This window comes from Calliopsis andreniformis, unplaced genomic scaffold (genome assembly GCF_051401765.1).
Source record: "Calliopsis andreniformis isolate RMS-2024a unplaced genomic scaffold, iyCalAndr_principal scaffold0004, whole genome shotgun sequence".
Lineage (NCBI taxonomy): Eukaryota > Metazoa > Arthropoda > Insecta > Hymenoptera > Andrenidae > Calliopsis > Calliopsis andreniformis.
This window is the reverse complement of record NW_027480424.1, coordinates 5,835,342-5,843,145: the sequence shown is the minus strand read 5'-3', so window position 1 is coordinate 5,843,145 and position 7,804 is coordinate 5,835,342.

The window sequence follows — 7,804 nt, the reverse complement described above, 5'->3', positions numbered from 1 at the left end:
TCTGGCGTTTACTTCTAAGGCCGTAGCTATTCGATGTGGTAGAGCAACGCCCTATAGTGAAGCCTAGGTTGCCCGGAACGTAGAAATGACTACTACTTTCACACTGGTTGCAATTATTCGTTTTATACGATGGAAAAGCTGTTGTATTTATATCGTATTTTATGCTTCTGGCGTTGACTTCTTAGGACCTGACTATTCGATCTGGTGGAGCAACGCCCTAGAGTGAAGCCTAGGTTGCCCGGAACGTAGAAATGACCATTACATTCACACTGGTTGCAATTATTCCTGTTATACGATGGAAAAACTGTTGTATTTTTATTGTATTCTATGCTTCTGGCGTTTAATTCTAAGTCTCTAGCTATTCGATCTGGTGGAGCAACGCCCTAGAGTGAAGCCTAGGGTGCCCGGAACGTAGAAATGACCATTACATTCACACTGGTTGCAATTATTCGTTTTATACGATGGAAATGCTGTTGTATTTATATCGTATCTTATGCTTCTGGCGTTGACATCTTAGGCCCTAACTATTCCATCTGGTGGAACAACGCCCTTGGGTGAAGCCTAGGTTGCGCGGAACGTAGCAATGACCATAACTTTCACACTGGTAGCAATTATTCGTTTTACACGATGGAAAAACTGTTCTATTTATTTTGTATTTTATGCTTCGGGCGATGACTTCTAAGGCCCTAACTATTCGATCTGGTGGTGCAACGCCCTAGGGTGAAGCCTAGGTTGCCCGGAAAGTAGAAATGACCATAACTTTCATACTGGTTGCAATTATTCGTTTTATACGATGGACAAACTGTTCTATTTACTTTGTATTTTATGCTTCGGGCGTTGGCTTCTAAGTACCTAACTATTCGATCTGGTGGAGCAACGCCCTAGAGTGAAGCCTAGATTGCCCGGAACGTTGAAATGACCATAACTTTCACACTGTTTGCAGTTATTCCTGTTATACGATGGAAAAACTGTTGCATCTTTATTGCATTTTATGCTTCTGGCGTTGACTTCTAAGGCCCTGACTATTCGGTCAGGTAGAGCAACGCCCTAGAGTGACGCCTAGGTTGCCCGGAACGTAGAAATGACCATTTCTTTCTCACTGTTTGCAATTATTTATTCTATACGATGGAAAAGCAGTTGTATTTATATTGTATTTTATCCTTCTGGCGTTGACTTCCAAGGTCGTAACTATTAGATGTGGTGGAGCAACGCCCTAGAGTCAAGCCTAGGTTGCCCGGAACGTAGATATGACCATAACTTTCACAGTGGTTGCAATTATTCATGCTACACGGTAGAAATACTGTTGCATTTTTATTGCATTTTCTGCTTCTGGCTTTGACTTCTAAGGTCCTAGCTATTCCGACTGGTGGGCCAACGTCCAAGAGTTAAGCCTATGTTGCCCGGAACGTAGAAATGACCATCACTTTCACATTGATAGCAATTATTCGTTTTATTCAATGGTACAACTGTTGGATTTATATTGTATTTTATGCTTCTGGCGTTGACTTCTAAGGCCACAGCTATTCGATGTGGCTGAGCAACGCCCTAGAGTGAAGCCTAGGTTGCCCGAAACGTAGAAATGACCATTACCTTCACACTGGTTGCAATTATTCGTTTTATACGATGGAAAAACTGTTGTATTTATTTTGCATTTGGTGCTTCTGGCGTTGACTTCTTAGGCGCTCACTATTGGATTTTGGTGGACCAACGCCCTAGAGTGGAGCCTAGGTTGCCCGGAACGTAGAAATGACCATCACCTTCACACTGACTGCAATTATTCCCGTTATACGACGGAAAAACTGTTAGATATTTATTGTATTTTATGTTTCGGGCGTTGACTTCTAACGCCCTGGCTATTCGATCTGGTGGAGCAACGCCCTAGAGTGAAGCCAAGGTTGCCCGAGACGTAGAAATGACCATTACCTTCACTCTGGTTGCAATAATTCATGCTATATGATGGAAAGGCTGTTGCATTTTTATTGTATTTTATGCTTCCGGCGTTGACTTCTTAGGCCCTAACTATTCGATCTGGTGGAGCAACGCCATAGGGCGACGCCTAGGTTGCCCGGAACGGAGAAATGACCATTACCTTCACACTGGTTGCAATCATTCGTATTATACAATCGAAAATCTGTTGTATTTTTATTATATTTTATGCTTCTGGCGTTGACTTCTAAGGTCCTAGCTATTCAATCTGGTGGGGCAACGTCCAAGAGTGAACCCTATGTTGGCGGAACGTAGAAATGACCACAACTTTCACACTGGTTGCAATTATTCGTTTTATACAATGGAAAAACTTTTGTATTTATGGTGTATTTTATGCCTCTGGCGTTAACTTCTAAGGCACTCACTATTCGATGTGGTGGAGCAACGCCCTAGAGTGAAGCCTAGGTTGCCCGGAACGCAGAAATGACCATTACCTTCACACTAGTTGCAGTCATTCCTATTATACAATGGAAAAACTGTTGTATCTTTATTTTATTTTATGCTTCTGGCGTTGACTTCTAAGTCCCTACCTATTCGATCTGGTGGAGCAACGCCCTAGAGTGAAGCCTAGGTGGCCCGGAACGTAGAAATGACCATTACTTTCTCACTGTTTGCAATTATTCCTTCTATACGATGGAAAAGCTGTTGTATTTATATTGTATTTTATGCTTCTGGCGTTGACTTCTAAGGTCGTAACTATTAGATGTGGTGGAGCAACGCCCTAGAGTGAAGCCTAGGTTGCCCGGAACGTAGATATGACCATAACTTTCACTCTGGTTGCAATAACTCGTGCTATACGATGGAAAGACTGTTGCATTTTTATTGTATTTTATGCTTCCGGCGTTGACTTCTTAGGCCCTAACTATTCGATCTGGTGGAGTAACGCCCTAGAGCGACGCCTAAGTTGCCCGGAACGGAGAAATGACCATTACCTTCACACTGGTTGCAATCATTCGTACTATAGAATCGAAAAACTGTTGTATTTTTATTGTATTTTATGCTTCTGGCGTTGACTTCTAAGGTCCTAGCTATTCAATCTGGTGGGGCAACGTCCAAGAGTGAACCCTATGTTGGCGGAACGTAGAAATGACCACAACTTTCACACTGGTTGCAATTATTCGTTTTACACAATGGAAAAACTTTTGTATTTATGGTGTATTTTATGCCTCTGGCGTTTACTTCTAAGGCCGTAGCTATTCGATGTGGTGGAGCAACGCCCTATAGTGAAGCCTAGGTTGCCCCGAACGTAGAAATGACTATTACCTTCACACTGGTTGCAATCATTCGTATTATACAATCGAAAATCTGTTGTATTTTTATTGTATTTTATGCTTCTGGCGTTGACTTCTAAGGTCCTAGCCATTCAATCTGGTGGGGCAACGTCCAAGAGTGAACCCTATGTTGGCGGAACGTAGAAATGACCACAACTTTCACACTGGTTGCAATTATTCGTTTTATACAATGGAAAAACTTTTGTACTTATGGTGTATTTTATGCCTCTGGCGTTTACTTCTAAGGCCGTAGCTATTCGATGTGGTAGAGCAACGCCCTATAGTGAAGCCTAGGTTGCCCGGAACGTAGAAATGACTACTACTTTCACACTGGTTGCAATTATTCGTTTTATACGATGGAAAAGCTGTTGTATTTATATCGTATTTTATGCTTCTGGCGTTGACTTCTTAGGACCTGACTATTCGATCTGGTGGAGCAACGCCCTAGAGTGAAGCCTAGGTTGCCCGGAACGTAGAAATGACCATTACATTCACACTGGTTGCAATTATTCCTGTTATACGATGGAAAAACTGTTGTATTTTTATTGTATTCTATGCTTCTGGCGTTTAATTCTAAGTCTCTAGCTATTCGATCTGGTGGAGCAACGCCCTAGAGTGAAGCCTAGGGTGCCCGGAACGTAGAAATGACCATTACATTCACACTGGTTGCAATTATTCGTTTTATACGATGGAAATGCTGTTGTATTTATATCGTATCTTATGCTTCTGGCGTTGACATCTTAGGCCCTAACTATTCCATCTGGTGGAACAACGCCCTTGGGTGAAGCCTAGGTTGCGCGGAACGTAGCAATGACCATAACTTTCACACTGGTAGCAATTATTCGTTTTACACGATGGAAAAACTGTTCTATTTATTTTGTATTTTATGCTTCGGGCGATGACTTCTAAGGCCCTAACTATTCGATCTGGTGGTGCAACGCCCTAGGGTGAAGCCTAGGTTGCCCGGAAAGTAGAAATGACCATAACTTTCATACTGGTTGCAATTATTCGTTTTATACGATGGACAAACTGTTCTATTTACTTTGTATTTTATGCTTCGGGCGTTGGCTTCTAAGTACCTAACTATTCGATCTGGTGGAGCAACGCCCTAGAGTGAAGCCTAGATTGCCCGGAACGTTGAAATGACCATAACTTTCACACTGTTTGCAGTTATTCCTGTTATACGATGGAAAAACTGTTGCATCTTTATTGCATTTTATGCTTCTGGCGTTGACTTCTAAGGCCCTGACTATTCGGTCAGGTAGAGCAACGCCCTAGAGTGACGCCTAGGTTGCCCGGAACGTAGAAATGACCATTTCTTTCTCACTGTTTGCAATTATTTATTCTATACGATGGAAAAGCAGTTGTATTTATATTGTATTTTATCCTTCTGGCGTTGACTTCCAAGGTCGTAACTATTAGATGTGGTGGAGCAACGCCCTAGAGTCAAGCCTAGGTTGCCCGGAACGTAGATATGAATATAACTTTCACAGTGGTTGCAATTATTCATGCTACACGGTAGAAATACTGTTGCATTTTTATTGCATTTTCTGCTTCTGGCTTTGACTTCTAAGGTCCTAGCTATTCCGACTGGTGGGCCAACGTCCAAGAGTTAAGCCTATGTTGCCCGGAACGTAGAAATGACCATCACTTTCACATTGATAGCAATTATTCGTTTTATTCAATGGTACAACTGTTGTATTTATATTGTATTTTATGCTTCTGGCGTTGACTTCTAAGGCCACAGCTATTCGATGTGGCTGAGCAACGCCCTAGAGTGAAGCCTAGGTTGCCCGAAACGTAGAAATGACCATTACCTTCACACTGGTTGCAATTATTCGTTTTATACGATGGAAAAACTGTTGTATTTATTTTGCATTTGGTGCTTCTGGCGTTGACTTCTTAGGCGCTCACTATTGGATTTTGGTGGACCAACGCCCTAGAGTGGAGCCTAGGTTGCCCGGAACGTAGAAATGACCATCACCTTCACACTGACTGCAATTATTCCCGTTATACGACGGAAAAACTGTTAGATATTTATTGTATTTTATGTTTCGGGCGTTGACTTCTAACGCCCTGGCTATTCGATCTGGTGGAGCAACGCCCTAGAGTGAAGACAAGGCTGCCCGGAACGTAGAAATGACCATCACCTTGACACTGGCTGCTATTGTTCCCATTACACCATGGAAAAACTATTATATTTTTATTGTATTTTATGCTTCCGGCGTTGACTTCTTAGGCCCTAAATATACGATCCGGTGGAGCAACGCCCGAGAGTGAAGCCTAGGTTGCCGGGAACGCACAAACGACCGTTACTTTCACAATGTTTGCAATTATTCATTTTATACGATCGAAAAACTGTTGTATTTATATTGTATTCTATGCTTCTGACGCTGACTTCTAAGGCCGTAGCTATTCGATGTGGTGGAGCAACGCCCTAGAGTGAAGCCTAGGTAGCCCGGAACGTAGAAATGACCATCATTTTCACACTGTTTGCAATTATTCATTTTATACGATGGAAAAGCTGTTGTATTAAATTGTATTTTATGATTCTGGCGTTGACTTCTAAGGCCGTAGCTATTCGATGTGGTGGAGCAACGCCCTAGAGTGAAGCCTAGGTTGCCCGGAACGTAGAAATGACCATTACTTTCTCACTGTTTGCAATTATTTATTCTATACGATGGAAAAGCTGTTGTATTTATATTGTATTTTATCCTTCTGGCGTTGACTTCTAAGGTCGTACCTATTAGATGTGGTGGAGCAACGCCCTAGAGTCAAGCCTAGGTTGCCCGGAACGTAGATATGACCATAACTTTCACAGTGGTTGCAATTATTCATGCTACACGGTAGAAATACTGTTGCATTTTTATTGCATTTTCTGCTTCTGGCTTTGACTTCTAAGGTCCTAGCTATTCCGACTGGTGGGGCAACGTCCAAGAGTTAAGCCTATGTTGCCCGGAACGTAGAAATGACCATCACTTTCACATTGATAGCAATTATTCGTTTTATTCAATGGTACAACTGTTGTATTTATATTGTATTTTATGCTTCTGGCGTTGACTTCTAAGGCCACAGCTATTCGATGTGGCTGAGCAACGCCCTAGAGTGAAGCCTAGGTTGCCCGAAACGTAGAAATGACCATTACCTTCACACTGGTTGCAATTATTCGTTTTATACGATGGAAAAACTGTTGTATTTATTTTGCATTTGGTGCTTCTGGCGTTGACTTCTTAGGCGCTCACTATTGGATTTTGGTGGACCAACGCCCTAGAGTGGAGCCTAGGTTGCCCGGAACGTAGAAATGACCATCACCTTCACACTGACTGCAATTATTCCCGTTATACGACGGAAAAACTGTTAGATATTTATTGTATTTTATGTTTCGGGCGTTGACTTCTAACGCCCTGGCTATTCGATCTGGTGGAGCAACGCCCTAGAGTGAAGCCAAGGTTGCCCGAGACGTAGAAATGACCATTACCTTCACTCTGGTTGCAATAATTCATGCTATATGATGGAAAGGCTGTTGCATTTTTATTGTATTTTATGCTTCCGGCGTTGACTTCTTAGGCCCTAACTATTCGATCTGGTGGAGCAACGCCATAGGGCGACGCCTAGGTTGCCCGGAACGGAGAAATGACCATTACCTTCACACTGGTTGCAATCATTCGTATTATACAATCGAAAATCTGTTGTATTTTTATTATATTTTATGCTTCTGGCGTTGACTTCTAAGGTCCTAGCTATTCAATCTGGTGGGGCAACGTCCAAGAGTGAACCCTATGTTGGCGGAACGTAGAAATGACCACAACTTTCACACTGGTTGCAATTATTCGTTTTATACAATGGAAAAACTTTTGTATTTATGGTGTATTTTATGCCTCTGGCGTTAACTTCTAAGGCACTCACTATTCGATGTGGTGGAGCAACGCCCTAGAGTGAAGCCTAGGTTGCCCGGAACGCCGAAATGACCATTACCTTCACACTAGTTGCAGTCATTCCTATTATACAATGGAAAAACTGTTGTATCTTTATTTTATTTTATGCTTCTGGCGTTGACTTCTAAGTCCCTACCTATTCGATCTGGTGGAGCAACGCCCTAGAGTGAAGCCTAGGTGGCCCGGAACGTAGAAATGACCATTACTTTCTCACTGTTTGCAATTATTCCTTCTATACGATGGAAAAGCTGTTGTATTTATATTGTATTTTATGCTTCTGGCGTTGACTTCTAAGGTCGTAACTATTAGATGTGGTGGAGCAACGCCCTAGAGTGAAGCCTAGGTTGCCCGGAACGTAGATATGACCATAACTTTCACTCTGGTTGCAATAACTCGTGCTATACGATGGAAAGACTGTTGCATTTTTATTGTATTTTATGCTTCCGGCGTTGACTTCTTAGGCCCTAACTATTCGATCTGGTGGAGCAACGCCCTAGAGCGACGCCTAAGTTGCCCGGAACGGAGAAATGACCATTACCTTCACACTGGTTGCAATCATTCGTACTATAGAATCGAAAAACTGTTGTATTTTTATTGTATTTTATGCTTCTG